General features: G+C 51.2%; 1 protein-coding gene across 2 annotated transcripts in view; it reads left to right on the top strand.

Moving 5' to 3' along the window:
• The first annotated feature begins 11,238 nt into the window (after positions 1–11,238).
• ALPL (alkaline phosphatase, biomineralization associated) overlaps positions 11,239–15,891 on the top strand; it is a 57,821-nt gene continuing 53,168 nt past the window's right edge. For both annotated transcript variants that reach the window (XM_047872581.1, XM_047872582.1), the window contains exon 1: positions 11,239–11,414. The gene's annotated coding sequence lies outside the window, so the exon portion shown is untranslated. The remainder of the gene's footprint in view (positions 11,415–15,891) is intronic.

Below are 15,891 nucleotides of genomic sequence, written 5' to 3'. Positions count from 1 at the left end.
TAAATAACATTAAACCACAAATATAAACCTAACAGGTATGCCAAAATTAAAACTAGTTTATACCTCTGTATTTTAAGTTTACTGATTGCAAAGTTCTGAATAAGATTGTCAAAATGAACTTCTGTTCTTGGTTTTTGTTTGGATTTGGGGAGATACCTTTATTTTCCTGGTGTCCTGGGCCTAACCACTGCTTGCTAAGGGAGGGTGGGTTGGGATGGGAGTATGACACAGCCCCACCCAGGGACTGCTGCTGCACCCAGGATTAGAATGTTGGTATGTCACCTGTCAGGGTCACTGCTGTCAGTCTGACCTCAGTCTTTTAGCCAGCCAGTCAGGAATTTGGGATTAGCTGGATTCTCAGCAAGCAATCAGAGTTTCCTCCATACACACCCTCTGTGTTGGGGACCTGGAGAGATCAGGAACCACAGGTGTAGAGAAAGGTCAAGATTAAGAAATAAAATAGTCTTAGGGGCACCTGGCTGGCTCAGTCAATACAGCATGTAACTCTGGATCTCAGGGCTGTGAGTTTGAGCCGCATGTTGGTGTAGGGATTACTTAAAAATTTTAAATCTTAAAAAAAAAAAAAAAAACAGCCTACCATTCATTACCATAATGCAGATCTCACAACTGATGAGATACTTCATTCCTAGTCTATCAGAGCAGGACAGGGCCCAAGATCATGCCTTGTTCAACCTTGTCATTTCACAAATACAGGAGTTAAGATTTCAGAGTTACTGGTGGCTCCTGAAAAGGAGGGACTTGGGGCATCTGGCTGGTTCGGCCAGCATAGCATGCAACTTTTTTTTTTTTTTTTTTAATGTTTATTGATTTTTAAGAGACAGAGACAGAGCACAAGCAGCGGAGGGGCAGAGAGAGAGGGAGACACAGAATCCGAAGCAGGCTCCAAGGCTCTGAGCTGTCAGCACAGAGCCCGACGTGGGGCTAGAACCCATGAACTGTGAGATCATGACCTGAGCCGAAGTCGGATGCCCAACCGAGCCACCCAGGCGCCCCACAACTCAACTCTTGATCTTGGGGTCATGAGTTTCAAGCCCTGTGTTGCTCCTGGAGCCTACTTAAAGAAAAAAAAAAAAAAGAGGGACTAAGTAAGTACATGTATAATTTAATTATGGACAGGTCCTAGCACACAGTAGGTGCTAAAAAACAAACAAAAACCAACCAACCAAACAAAAAAAACCTTCACTGAATCTGAATAAATCTTCATCGAAGATCTGCTGGAGGAAAGAAGAGGGTGGACGGGGGTCTAGGTTGAGCTTCTTAGGCATGGTGAGGAGCTAGGTAGAGCCACTCGCAGGCATTGTGACCCCCCTCCCTCCCAGTGAATGGTTGTCTGGCGGGCAGTGGCTTCGGTATCAGCTTCTGCATGCATATACATGCGGAAGCACCGATAGTGGTGGAAATAGTTTCCTGAAAGTCCTTACTCCAGTCCTGCTTTGACGTGTCATGGCCGGCCCAACTCTGAGGCCGGGAGAAGGTCCCCCCACCCCATGGACCCTCCCCTGCTGCCCTCAGGAATGCAGTGCCCACGCTCTGGGGTGGGAAGCCATACTGTTCATTTCTACAGGCCATTTTGGGCAAGTTGCTTTCTGTCCCCTCCTCCCTGGGAAGATCAGGTGATACTGGGACAAGAAGAGTATTGTGGTGCGAACCGGCATTGAAGTATCCTTAAATGGCTGTGGTTCTGGTGCACGCTCTAGGCACACACATGGGCACATGCCTGCACATCCCCCACCGGCTTTGCCCAGGAGAAATAAGGGGGTGGGTTGGTTGTGCCTTCTCTCCCTGAAGAAACGCGGAAGTTGGATGATTTGTGGCTCATTTTAAGGAGAAATGGGGAAGTGAATTTTCCTGGGTAGGGCATTTTTGGTAACACAAAACAAAAATCGGGGTGAGAGGGAATTGTGAGGCTGGAACTGGAAATTCCAGGGATCTCCACGAGCCCGGGAGAGTAAACTCTGCCAGGCCTCCTGCGCTGGAGGTGGGGACTGGAGAGTGGGAGCCTGGGGGACTCGCTCAGGGCCTTGGGCAGTAGGTCGCTCTTACCTCAGTTTCTCCCTGAGTGACTGTGCTCTCCTCCTCCCTCCGCTGGCCTGCTCCACGTCCTGTTTCCACTCGGTTCCACAAGGCGCCCCGCCCCAGGAGAATCTGACGTTGCCTCTCTCTTGATCGACAACTGCCCTCCCCTCAGTTTCTTAGTTCACATGGCCAGGGGGTCAGCACACCAGTCTAGGTTTGGGCTGAACCTGCAGCGTGTCCAGGTGTGTGTGCGCGCCTGTGTGCGTGTGCAGGGGTGTCCTGTGGTGGCTACTAAGAGCAATGGGTAGGGCGGTCGGGCCTCCCCCAGGAGGAGGGAAACTGCAAGCAGGCCCATTACGTAAGTCGGGATGAGAGCTCGGCCTCTCACTGCGAGAACCGAGCAGCAGCAACAGTGGCTTCCACGAGGAGGGAACTCATCATCCGGGTGTCCGGTCCCAGCTCTAAGCCCACCACTTCCTCGGGAGCTGCCATCTTGGCACTGTGTGACTCCACCCCCGCCCGGAGTTGATTGGCCCAGGAGTGGACATGTGACCCAACTGGGCCAATCCGATTCTCTCCTCTGGCCACCCCAAAACTGCTATAGCATGTGCACTTTGGCAGGCAGCCCTGGGGAGGCCAGGTCCCGAGGCAGAGACTGGGAAGAGGGGGTCAGGGGGTCTGCAGGGAGAGAAATGAAGCAGGTGCAAAGAAACTCAGAGACAGGAAGTGGTCTGGTTGGTGATTGATCAAATCCCTGCTTCTAATTTCTTCTGGAGGCCTGGCAGCCTCCCTGCCTTTGGCTCCTTTGCACAAACTTCCTTTTAATAAATTCCTCCTTGCAGCAGTGGTTTTCTATTACCTGCAACTAGACTCCTCATTACAGATATCTGATCAAATAATAGTAATAATCAGTAATAGCTCATATTTATTAAACGCTTATTAGGTGTCATACACTCTTCCCAGGTGTTTATATAGTTTGTCTGCAACTTCTCAACAATGCCATGTGGTGTGTATTAATATGCCCATTTCACAGCAGACGAAATTCAGGTCACACAGCTCACTTGCTCAGGGTCACATAGCCAGTGAAGCCAGGTCTGTCTGAATCCAGGTAGTCTGATTCAGAGTGGGCTGATCATCACTACAGCCTTTTAACTAGAAGCTGTTAGGAGGTAGGGACTCAGGCCTTCTGAGGCCATGTATCACATGCTTTTACTCCAGTCCTGCACCCATAACTCAAGCAGGGGGAGTTGGCAGCTGAAGTGAAGTGTTTGCCCTCTGCCCTACCCCCAACACCACCCCCACCCTTAGAGGTAGAGGAAGAGTCTGGAGTCCCTGGGTTTCCATGACACTGCACTTTGGGGTGGTAAAGATTAAACCACGGGCGTTCCTCCGAATGCCCAGAGCCCTCTGGAACCACCAACGAGGAGGCTGGAAAGGAGACCGAACTGTCCCGGAGGTATGGCATGTGGTCAGTCTTACCTTCCAGAAACACTTGCTGGCACTTTGTAAAAGAGTGGCAGCGCACCCTTCCTCCCCCACTCAGAGACTGTGAAGCACCATGGTTAGGGGCTAGGAATTGTGTGCCAGCTGCCTGCTCTTGACTCGTTCTGCAAGCCTCTGTTTCATTGTCTGTGGAAGGGGATCATAATAACCCCCATCCAGAGGAGAAAGTGAAATAATGGCATCCAGAGGACTTAAAAACCTGGGAGGGATTGGGAACATGCGTACAAGTTACATGAGAAAAGCAGGGACCTGCAGTCTGTCTCCTATGATCTCATGCTTTTAGAGTTTTTGTTTTGTTCTCTTCTGTTTTTAAATCTGGAAAGATAAATACCGAGGTGTTAAATGGGATATTTCTGTGTGATAAGATTACAGGGCATTTTCACTTATTTTTCCTTTTTGCATTTAAACTTTAAACTTTCTAGCATGAGCATAAATGAGCATATATATATATATATATTTTAATTTTTTTTTAATTTTTTTTATTTTTATTTTTGGGACAGAGAGAGACAGAGCATGAACGGGGGAGGGGCAGAGAGAGAGGGAGACACAGAATCGGAAACAGAATGAGCATATATTTTAAAACCTATCACACTTTACACATATCAAATCTTTTTATTGTTATTTACTTCTAAGTGCTTTGGCAAGTACAAAGTCATCCATAAATGCAAGAGTGTGAGTACTTGCCTGAGTCCTAAGGCCACTGGGTGTGGGGGTGCTTGTGAGCTGCCTCCCCAACACTCACCCCCGTCTTCCTTCAGAGCAGACTGGGTGAGCTGAGTCCCATTCCATCTCCACCAGCGGGCCTGGATTGGCTGGAATCAATCATCGTGGTGACTTTGTTAGGGAGTCCATGATGGACACTGGGTCAATCCTAAGCTTTGTGTTTGTTTGGGTGAGGAAATAGATTTCTACTTTTTAAAAATATCTTAAAGGAGACTTCTGTAACTTGCTGACATTGGCCTGAGTGAGAGTGGGGCCAAGAAGGAGGAAGAGGAGCCGAGACATGGAAAAACAGGGCAAAACCAAGCCCTGATTACATCACTGCACCACTGCGAAAAGCCTCTCTGAACGTAGACTTTTTGTTTTTGTTTGCCAGAGAATTCCCTTTATTTTCAAAACCAGTCTGAGAAGTTGGATTTTCTATGAGTTACAACTTCCTAGCTGATAGAGAAACTGGGACCAGAAGTGGGATGTTGTGAGTAATAGACCCAGAGCGTGTGGGGCTCAGGAGATAGGAGGGGCACAGGTGGACCCCAGGCTCCTGGCTGAGATGTTGGCAATTCTAAAATAGAAGGTGAAGGAGTTGGTTGTGCTGTAGTCTGTTGAATCTTGGAATTCAAACCAGTGCCTATAAGGCTGCTCTTTAAGGAGACTTGTGGGAAAATCTCAGGATTTTGGAATAGGTGTTCATTTTTTGTCGTCATTGGTTAATTTCTGCAAGAGACAGGACTCCGTGGACAGAGGCCTGTTTAAAAGGAGGGAAGGAAGTAGGAGGGCTTTGCTAAGAGAAGCCTTTTATACCCATGGTCTGCAATCCAAGTTGACGGTGAGTTCAGGATTCCTGTTGAAAAGCAGAATGTTCTACGTCAAGCTGTATTTGGTGTAAGCAGAGCCAGGAAGTAAAAGCCTTGGCAGGAGATAAAACTGAACACCCCTCAGGTCCCTCACAAGCATATCCTGTTAGGCATTCTTTGTCTGACAAAGATGCCCAACTCCTACTCTTTTGCTTTTGCTGGGAGTCAAGAGGCCAGTTAGTGGTACGTCTCCACCCCTGCCATGGCTTTGACATGTCAAGGTAGAGGTCATCGGTGAAAGCAAGGGCAGGGGGATGCACTGAACCCAAGGCCAGTCGTCGGGAGGTAGATATCCTCAGCCCATGTTCTGGAAACAAAGATGTGGCAGTCACATCTGGCTTGGGTTACTACTATATGTATTTGATTAAAAGCAAATAGATTAGACACCTACTAAGCCTTTATGAATATCACTAAAGTAAACCTCAACCTACCAATATCGGCCTGCCATTGTCCACACCCTAAAGCATGCTCGGGTCCCTGACTGTGTCTAACAGGAAGTGAGGGGCCAAAGTGGTGCAACCTCCAGTGAGAACATGATTGAGAACCATCTCAGATGTGTCCGTTGGAAGACAGGGAGGTGATAGATAGGCTGAGGCACAGGCAGGAGGATGGACAAATCTTCAAGGAAGATTTTATCAGAGATGATGAAAACCTGGTGTGTTAGGGCAGGATGGAGAGTGGAAAAGTTCTCTCCCCTGCCATCCTGGGTACAGCCAGCTTTTCTTCTACTTATTAGGGATGGCTTGTCTCCTGCCTCCATTCTGGAAATGCCGCGGGACTGCTAAAGCCAGGCCTGCCTGAATCTGCTCTGGCCTCTGGAATCCAGCCCCCAGTAGATGGCCTTAGTCCTTCCTTTTGGCCTACGGGCTTCTCCAAGGCTGAGAATAGGAAGCAACATGCTCCCTTTCAGAGCTGGGAGCTCAGAGCTCAGAGCCTGCTCGCAAGCCCTTTTAGAAATAAAGGACAAAATGGGGACATTGTTCCCTGGACAATGGGGTTTCTCACAAGTGGGCTTCCCCTTTTGTGAGGAGGGCTCCCTTTAAGAGCAGCTGGGACTGGCCAGTTCTTAGGGTACTGAGCGCCAGCTGCAAAGCTGACTGATGGGAGGGACCCGGACTGGGGATGGAGTTGTCCGTGTGAAGGGACGCCTTGGGGTAGTACTGCCTGAAAGATTGGACTAAGAGAAGATGGGGACGGGAGCAAGCGCTAGGCTCCAGATGGGATTCAGACAGGGGCTGGGGCAGGATTAGGGAGTAAACCTAGGCCTGGGGCCAAAGCCAAGGCTGGTGTGAGGCTTGGAGGGTAGAGCTGGTCTGGGAGGGCATGTCACACACAGCGCAAAAGCCCAGGCATGAGACATAGGCAACTCAGGTTCTCCGTTGACTGGTTGTCCTCAGACAGGCTCTCTCTTGCCTTTCATCTTTGTTCCAGTGTTATCTTCTTGGCCTTCAACACCCTATTTAATGCCACAATCTGCCCCCCGGGAGGCACTCTTGTTCTTCCTTATAGCTCTTTATCCACATCCTTAACATTTCTTTTTTAAAAACGTTTATTTATTTTGAGGGAGGGGGAGGGGCAGAGAGAGAGGAGAGGGAGACTCCCAAGTAGGCTCTGCACTGCCAGCTTGGAGCCCAACGCAGAGGTTGAACTCACAAACATGAGATCATGACCTGAGCCAAGGTGAAGAGTCGGTCACTTAACCAACTGAGCTACCCGGGCACCCCCCCCCCCCCACCACTTAACATCGTCTAATGTACCATATAACTTAGATATTTATAATGTTTATTATCTGTCTTCCCTAACCAGAATGTCAACTCCATAAGGACAGAGATCTTTGTTTTATTCACTTGTGTCCCCAGTCCCTAGAAGAGTGCCTGGCACGGAGCAGTCATCCATCCGTTGGACGAATAAAATTGTTAAGCTTCTCTGAGCTGAGAGCTTCCCCCTTTGAAAAGCGAGGAGGACATTCATGACGCAGCCTCAGCGTTGCGGATTTAGCGGACATAGCGTTTTACACCCGCCCGGCAGGCACTTGCGCAAATGACAGCCTGTGTATGCCTGAGCTTCCTCACCTGTCAAGTGGGAATAAAAGTCCTACTCTGTAGGGTTGTTGTGAGGATCGGATAGGTTAACAGGTGCAAAGCACGTAGACCAGGGCCTGTGACGAAGTCAGTGTTCAGTAATGTTGGGTGTCATGTTGGTCGAACGAAACCGTCTTCTCCTTAGTCTTCCAGAGTCTTTCAGTTCATTGTTCTATGGAGCTGAAGGTGGGGCTGAAAGTGGTACCGGGACACAAGTGGCTGAAACTTTGGTTATGCCTGGGCTTCAGATGGAATGACCCTTTGAATACAGGGGTCAGAATAGACAAAGCGTTTCCAGAGCCCAGCGCCCTTAAATGTCAACCTAGGGGGGCTCCGGGATGGCTCAGTCCGTTAAGCGCTGGACTCTTGGTTTTGGCTCAGGTCGTGATCTGGTGGTTCGTGAGATCTAGCCCTGAGACGGGGTCTGCACCGGTGGTACGGAGCCTGCTTCGGGTTCTCTTTCTCCCCCTCTCTCTGCCCCTTCCCTGCTCATGTGCTCTCTAAACAAACAAACAAACAAACTTTAAAAAAAAAGTTAAAAAAAATATCCACCTAGATTTCAGGCGGTCTTTCCCCAGCCCCAGGTCAGAGCCCACTCCTCACTGCCCCCCCTCCCCCCACCAACCCTTGGAAACAGACCTCAGAGTTTTGTCTCTTTTCTCTCTGTCCCTTCTCCTTCCTCTCTCTCCATCTAGGGCCTGAGCCACCAGTGCTCTCCATCTCAGCATTTCCCAGTGAAGGAGCCTCCCCAAGGGGCAGTGGAAGTCAGAATTAGAACTCTGGACCTCCTGGCCTTCTCATCTCAAACCTGGCTTCTAAGGCCTGGTAAACTTCAGGCCTCGTTAAAAGCAGGGGGCTCATCACATGCTCTTAATAAATATGGAGTAAACAGATGAGTAGAAAAAAGTAGAAGAAGCCCCAGCTTTGACCCTGACCTTTATTTTTTAATTAAAAAAAATTTTTTTAATGTTTATTTATTTTTGAGAGGGGCAGAGAGAGAGAGGAGGATAGAGGATCTGAAGTGGTCTCTGTGCTGACAGCAGACAGCCCGATGTAGGGTTCGAACGCACGAACCTTGAGGTCATGACCTAAGCCGAAGTTGGACACTTTAACCGACTGAGCCACCCAGGTACCTCGACCCTGACCTTTAAGTAAATAACATCTTTGGACTCCAGTTTCCTCATCTCTTGTGGGGACTATAAATGCCTGCCCTGTCCACCATATAAAAGTGTTGTGAGACTCATTAAATCATTAGTTCTTTGGGCAAAGGGAACTTGGAGGTCAGGCAGTCCAAGTTGCTTACTTTTCCAATAAGGAAACAGAGCTCCAGAGACAGGGGATGTGTAGACGTAGAGAAACCCAATATAATGAATTGCTTTCTACCAGCCAAGTGGTCCCAGAATCCTGGACTCTCATCTGGATTTAGATATTGTCAGTCCATCCAGGCAGAGGGCATCTGAGCCTAGGCAGGGAAAGTGACTTTCTCAGCTCCCCCAGAAAGCTAGGGCAGAGCTGGAAGGTGGGGATCCTGATTTCCCATCCAGGCCTCCTTCCTGCTTCACTGACAGCACCGGGAAGGGAGGTACCCAGGGAGCATGGGCAGCAGTGGCTGCTGGGTGCCCCCTGCCCCTACTTCAGTTGAATTTTCCTTGTGGGACAGAGCCCAGGAGCAGGCTAGGAGAGGTAAGGCAGGAAGGAGGTGGGGTTGCCCAGGCAGTGGTTCCTCTCGGTGGACTCCCAAGGTGGGATAGTACCTTGGGGAAAATCACCCAGACACAGGGGCCCCAAGCTGGCCATGTGGTGCACCCAGAAGATCCTATCCCTCATAGCTTTGGGGAGATCAGAAGTCAGGGGTTGGTGCTGGGGACCCATGACAGGTGGAATAGAGTTCCCCCAACTTCCTGCTGGCTCAGCCTCCCAGCATCTGTCTACGCTGTGACAGGCAGACTTACCATGCCTGGGGATTTTCCCCTGGCTCACTGATGATGACACCATCTCAAGCCTCCTCCTATCCCTAAACCCTTGCTTGGAGTTTATAAGCAATGACAGAGGCCTTCTTAGCTTCTGGTCAGTTCTGGATGTTTTCACCCACGATGTCTTATACAAACGTGTATTTCCTAAACTTCACTCATGTACCACATCCATGATTTTTGCTGTAATAACCTAAGCCATTAAATATATAAATAACGCTCTTGAAAAAGAAAAAGGGTGTGCATGGCACCTGGGTGGCTCAGTCAGTTGAGAGTCCGGCTCTTGATTTTGGCTCGTCATGATCCCAGGGTTGTGGGATTGAGCCCTGCATCAGGCTCTGAGCTGAGCATGGAGCCTGCTTGGGATTCATTCTCTCTCTCTCTCTCTCTCTCTCTCTCTCTCTCTCTCTCTCTCTCTCGCCACCCCTCTCCTCTGCTAAAGATACCTTGTATTACTCCTGTAAATGAAGAAACAATATCAATTGCTAAAAATACAGAAAGCAAAAACAAATGCAAAGACATTCTTGGTTTCTGGTGCCAGGTCCCACTTCTGGCTCCAGTCTTACTGGCAAGTCATGTACTCTTTCTGGGACTCTGTTTTCTCTTCTGTAAAATGGGATTGTTGGGAAATAATATATGCAAGATGCCTGGCCCTGAGCTGCCATGGAGCAGGTCAGAGAGTTCTGGGCTGGTATTGGGTTCTGCTGGTGCTGATACCATCTCCCCTCTGCTCTAGACTTGACCCCCTTCTCACCTTTAGGACAAGGTGGCTGCAGGAAGATTGGGGCTTAGATATTGAGGATGGCAGAGATCTGGGGGACCCAACGTCCGTGCCTTCAAATCTCCGACTGGCTTTTGTGGGTTAGAGGCACAGATTGCTCCAGGCAGCCCTAAAGGCCACCGAAAATAACCTTTTCTTGGGAGGCAGTCAGGTCTTTGTCACTGAACACATTCAGACATTGCTGGGAGACTTGGCAGAACATTGTCAGGAGAATTCAAACTCGGTCTGGTTCTCAGGGAAAGGAGGCAGATCCCCCCTGCTCATGGGGCTGGTCACTGGGGAATAGGGACGAGGCCTATAGTGCTGGGATCTACTCCTGTCCACCCCCTCACACTCATCTAGAATTTTAGAGTTTCCTGTGCACTTTTCAACTATTCTCTCATATGACTCTCCCAGCAAGTGGTGAGGGAAGCCAGGGAATACAGTGGCTATGGAACAGGGGGATCCACAGGGGCCAAGTGACTTGTCCAAGGTCACCAGGGTGGAGTCTTGAACCCGGGATGTCTGACTCCTTTTCTTGGGAAGTGTGGTTCACTCCTCTGTCACCCAGGAGGCTACTGGCTGGGAATCTGTCTGGGACAAGTCAGCATGGACCCTGGCTGGCCCTTTCCCTCTCAGGAGAAAAGAGGTAACAGCCCCTGTTTAGTGGAGGCTCCCTTCTGGAAGCCACCCCTCCTAGGTCACCCTCTGCTTCCTGTGGCCCTAGCCGAGGAGAGAACCCAAGGGCAGGGAAGAGAGCTAGCCGGGAAGAGTGTTAGACGTCTGGTCTGAATTGGAAAGGAGAGAGGGCGGCAGGGAGAGTCGGACAGACAGGTGGACAGAGACAGAGGACACGTGCATAAAGACGAATAGAGATATGGAGAGACCCGAAGAAAGGTAGACAGACACGGACAGACACACAGAGAAGGGCAGAAAGACAGAGGGCAGGAGAAAGACCCACAAGAGACACAGAACGAAGTTAGAACCAAAGATAAAGACAATTGGGCTACGCGCGCGCAGAGACCTGAATCCGCCAGACCTGGCAGAGAGGGAGGCAGAGAAGGCCCCGGCGGGAGGAGGACAGGGACCGAGAGAGCGGGGAGGGGAGGGGGCGGTGGAACAAGCCGGCAGCTGGGGCCCCCCCGCCGTCCCTCCCCCACGGGCCGAGGAGCCCGACGGAGCTGGGGCGCCCCGTCTCCCGGCAGGGGGCGCCCTGGCCGCGCTGCCAGGTCAGCCAACACAACTCCGGCGGGGGGCGGGGCGGGGAGGACCCGGCCCGGGCCGGGGGAGGGGGCGGGGGCGGGCGCGGGCGCGGGGGCGGGGGAGGGTTGCCCTGGCCTCCCTCCCGGCCCCGCGGCCGCCTTTATAAGCCCGCGGGGGAGGTGGCCCCGGCAGCGTTGCGCTCCCGCCACTCCGGGCCCTCGGTCCCAGCGCACCGGCCCCACGTCACTTGTGCCAGGACAGACCTTCGCCCACGAACTGTGCTCAGGTAAGGACCCGATGCCATCCCCCGGCTCTCCGGGATCCCTGGGGACGTGGTCGACACGGGCCCCTCCCACATCCTCCCTTCGTCCGGGACCGGCGGCGAGAAGGGATAGAAATGTCAGAGCGCGGACCTCCGCGCCTGCACACCACCCAGGGCGGCCCGTTCGCGACCCTCAGCCACCTGTCCCGCTCCCGAACTCGTGCACATCCGAGGCTCTCGGCAGCGCGCTGGGCCAGGCTGGAGGTTGGACGTGGCGCCCACAGGGACCGCGAGCTAAGGGGACCGCGCTCGGGACCGCCGCTGCAGTCCTAGGGTCTCCTGCCTCCTAGGTCTCTGCCTGGGACCTACACCTGTCTTCGCGCCTCTCCCCGGTGTCCCGTGACCGAGCTGCCCTGACGATACCCACCTGGTGGGAGATCCAGGGACTCAGGCTGCCAACCCCAGCACCCTGCTTGGTGTCTTTCCATGCCTCCCACCTAGGAACCTCTAGATCACGCTCAGACGCTTGGGGAGGAGGCTGGCGTGTCCACGTGGGGTCCAAAGTAGTTTGGGGCAAAGCTGGAATGAGCAGAGGGAGGGAGGCTCTGGGCTCCCAGAGCCGCGTGGTGGCGGGGGAGGGGAGAGGGGACGACTGGTGTGTGAGTGTTTGCTGGGAGTTGGGGTGGCCACAGGAGCGGGGGGGGGGGGGGGGGGGGGGGGCGGGGGGCAAAGCCCTGGACCCCTGGAAGCAGAGGGAGCCTACCCCTCACCTCTGGCTGCCCGCAGGTAAGTGGGTTGCCCAAGGCTGATTCCCATGCCCAGTTTAGGTTAAATGCATGGTCACAATGGTGGGGGAGGGAGCTGAGAAAAGCCCCATCATTGTCCCTTCTGACCCTTTTCTGACACATAATGGGGTTGGGGGAGGGGGGCCTTTACAAAGACCTCTGGGTGGAAGGAGGAAAACGCTGGAGATCAAAAGAAGCTTTGGATTCTGAGGCCAGAAAGGGCTTTTGAGCCCTGGGGAAAACTTGTACAGGTGGGCAGGTTTCCCAAGGAGGCAAGGGTTGGCTCCTTGACTTAGTGAAGATGCCAGAGACTGCATTGAGGGCCTGATGTGTGCCAGGCCTGCCCCAGCCCTTCACGTGCACCATTTGGTTTACACATGGGGAGACTGAGGCTTACAGAAACTAAGCAAGTGAGGACACCAGGATTTGAACTCAGAGTTCCAAGGCTCCATCCCTTCCCACCCTCCAGCCCTGCCTTCTCCAAATGTCCAGCCCTCCCACCTGTGTTGTCCTCTCTCCACCCACTCTACTGCTCCCTGCCCCTGCCCATCTTGTCCCTCTGTCTCTTTTTTTCTTCCTGAACTTCGTGCCTCTGAAGTCCCTAAGCAGAAGAGGTCCCTGGACACAGCTTCCCAACTTCCCAGCCCCTGGAGTGAGACAGGCTCTGTGTCCGTGTCACCCCCTGTAAAATGGGAGTATGTCTCTCTCCTAAGACTCTTGTGAGGAATAAAACTGAACTGAGGCCAGAAAACAATGCTATCTTTATTCAACAAATACTTATTAAGCTTTGTGCCAAGCCCTGTTCTAGGTGCTGGCAATGGAGCAGGAGAGAACAGACAAAAGCCCTCTTCGTGGAGCTGATATTCCGACATTCCCATAGAATCGCAATCAAGTAATTCACAAGAGAGAAGATGAAAATGCAGTAATACAGGGGCTCCTGGGTGACTCAGTTGGTTGAGCATCTGACTGGATTTCGGCTTAGGTTATAATCCCAGGGTTGTGGGTTTGAGCCCTGCCTCAGGTTCTGTGCTGAGTGTATAGTCTTCTTGGGATTCTCTCTCTCTCTGTCTCTCTCTCTGTGTCTCTCTGTCTCTGTCTCTCTCTCTCTCTCTCCCTCCCTGTCTCTCTCCCTCTCTCCCTCCCCCTCCCCCCTCCCCGTCCCTCTGGCCCTCTGCCCCACTTTCTCTCTCTGTCTCTTTCTCTCAAATAAAAATAAAAATTAAAATGCAATAACATGTAGAAAGTTGATTGGCCAAGGAGCTCCTGGGTGCCTCAGTCGGTTCAGGGCCTAATTCTTTGGCTCAGATCATGATCTCACGGTTCGTGAGTTTGAGCCCCATATTGGCTTCTGTACTGACAGTTCAGAGTCTGCTTGGGATTCTCTCTTTCTCCCTTTGCTCCTCCCGTGTGCTCTTTCTCTCTCAAAATAAATAAAATAAACTTTAAAAAACGTTAAACATTTTTTTAAAAGTTTTTTTTTTGAGAGAGGCAGTGCGAGCAGAGGAGGGTCAGAGACGGAGACACAGGATCTTAAGTAGGCTCCAGGCTCTGAGCTGTCAGCACAGGGTCCGGTGTGGGGCTCCACCCAAGAGCCGTGAGATAATGACCTGAGCCGAAGTTGGATGCCCAACCAACTGAGCCCCCCACGTGCCCCAAACTTAATTTTTTTTTTAATTGGGGGCTCCTGGATGGCTCAGTTGGTTAAGCGTCTGACTTCAGCTCAGGTCCCAATCTTGTGGTCTGTGAGTTCGAGCCCTGTCAGGCTCTGTGCTGACAGCTCAGAGCCCGGAGCCTGCTTCAGATTCTGTGTCTCTGTCTCTCTCTGCCGCTCCCCCACCCACACTCTGTCTCTGTCTCTCAAAAATGAATAAATGTTAAACAAATTTTAAAAAATTGATTGGCCAACATTTTATTCTAACAGAAAAAGCAACCTAGCTGTGTGACCTGAAACAGGTTCTGTCCCCTGCTGTGCTTCAGTGTCCTCCTTGAAGCTGAGGACATCAATAAACAGTACCTACTGTAATTTGAGGCATCTGAGTGGCTCAGTCAGTTAAGGGTCCCACTTGGGTCCTGTCTGCTCTCCACTCTCTGCTCCTACCTACCCTGCTCGGGCGTGTGAGCTCTCTCTTTCTCTCTCAAAAATATTAAAAAGCAACAAACCAGTACCTACTGATGGTGAGGTCTATACATGATTAATGCATGCAAGGTGTTTAGCTAGTGCCTGTACTTAAAGAAAATATTGACTATGATCAGCTCTAATCTCAGCAAAAAATGCAACTCTGACCCTGGGTGTGAGGTTATGTCACTACCCCTGAACCCTGGCCACCCACCTTCGCCTCGGCTCAACCCATTCTCTGATTGGCTGCCCTATAGGATGGCATGATGCCCTCACTACCATCTGAGATACAGCCTTGCTCAGCAGCCTGGAGCTTTGTGCCGGGCACAGGTTTGGAGCTGTCATCATGCATTGCGCCCCGCCCTCTGCCTGTTCTTGTGCCTCGCTGTGTCCCAGCTTGGAACTGGGGTGAAACCAAGCTCAAGTCCTGCCTGTCCCTTGGCTTACTTATCTGACATTCCCTGCAAGCTAGATGCTGTCCTCGATTTACATATGAAGACACTGGTCTTAGAGAGAGGGAGGGACTTGTCCAAGGACACACAGATGTTACCTGGGAAGTGGGGGTGAGGGCCCAGGTGGCTAAAATTCCAAGCCTGGTGATCTCCGTGTCGTACCCATCTCTGGGGATGGGGCCTTCCTAATCCAGGAGTAGGATCCAGCAGCACAGCTCAGAGTTCTCACCTTGAAATAGGTCCGACTGAAGTTATTAATACAAATCCCAGAGCTCCGAGAGAGCTTTGCGGAGAGAGTGAGCAAGCTGGGCTGAGGACCAGTGCTCAGAAATCTTCCTGCGTGGCCACAGGAATGCTGACTAAGCTTCCCAGGGCAACGTAGTCACAGGCAGGCTGGAGCTAGGCTAAGAAGCATGGCTTCCTTTTTTTTTTTTTTTTTTCCTTCTAGAGGTATCCTGGCATTTAGAGGGCAGTTGGGGGCAGTAGATGAGAGGTTCATTCCCAGCAGTTCTTTGTGACCCTGAACGAATCACTTTCCCTCTCTGAATCTCAGATGAAGAAATCATCGGCAATGTGGGTTAGTAATATGTACTTTGCAGCTGCTATGAGGGGCCAGCAAGATCATAAATGGTTTTCCAACACTGGGCTAAGTGTTGGTGGCTTAGGAGTTCTATTCCCAGGGCATTTTCCTTCATCACTAGCAGATGGTCCATAAGGGCCAGAGGGAAGGCCCTGTTTAGGTTAAGATGCCTAGAGAGCAGGGAAAATACTGGCTTTGGGGTTGGCATTTTGGCTTCCAGTCCTAGCTGTGTGACCTGAGGCAAGTCACTTGGCCTCTCTGAGTGTTGGGTTCACAGTCGGCCCTCAACAACTTTTATAGAATGTTCACTGTCCAAAGAACATTTCAGAGTAGTCTCTACGTTTTCCACCTCCCCATCCCACCCCCCAACATTTCATAATTGCTCCCAGAAAAAGTTCCTGCTTAAAGTTTTCCATGCTGAAATTCTCAACCTCACTGTGGCATGAAATCAATTGTTTGCATTTAATTTGACTTCTCAAATTAAGGGGTAAAATTTGAGATGAGGGTAGGGGGTTGGGGGAGGAGAGAGGAACATGAAGTTAAACCAGATGTGTTTTTGTTTAACTGT

This window comes from Prionailurus viverrinus, chromosome C1, assembly GCF_022837055.1.
Source record: "Prionailurus viverrinus isolate Anna chromosome C1, UM_Priviv_1.0, whole genome shotgun sequence".
Lineage (NCBI taxonomy): Eukaryota > Metazoa > Chordata > Mammalia > Carnivora > Felidae > Prionailurus > Prionailurus viverrinus.
Note: the sequence above shows the minus strand (reverse complement) of the source record. Positions and strands in the feature narration are given on the sequence as shown.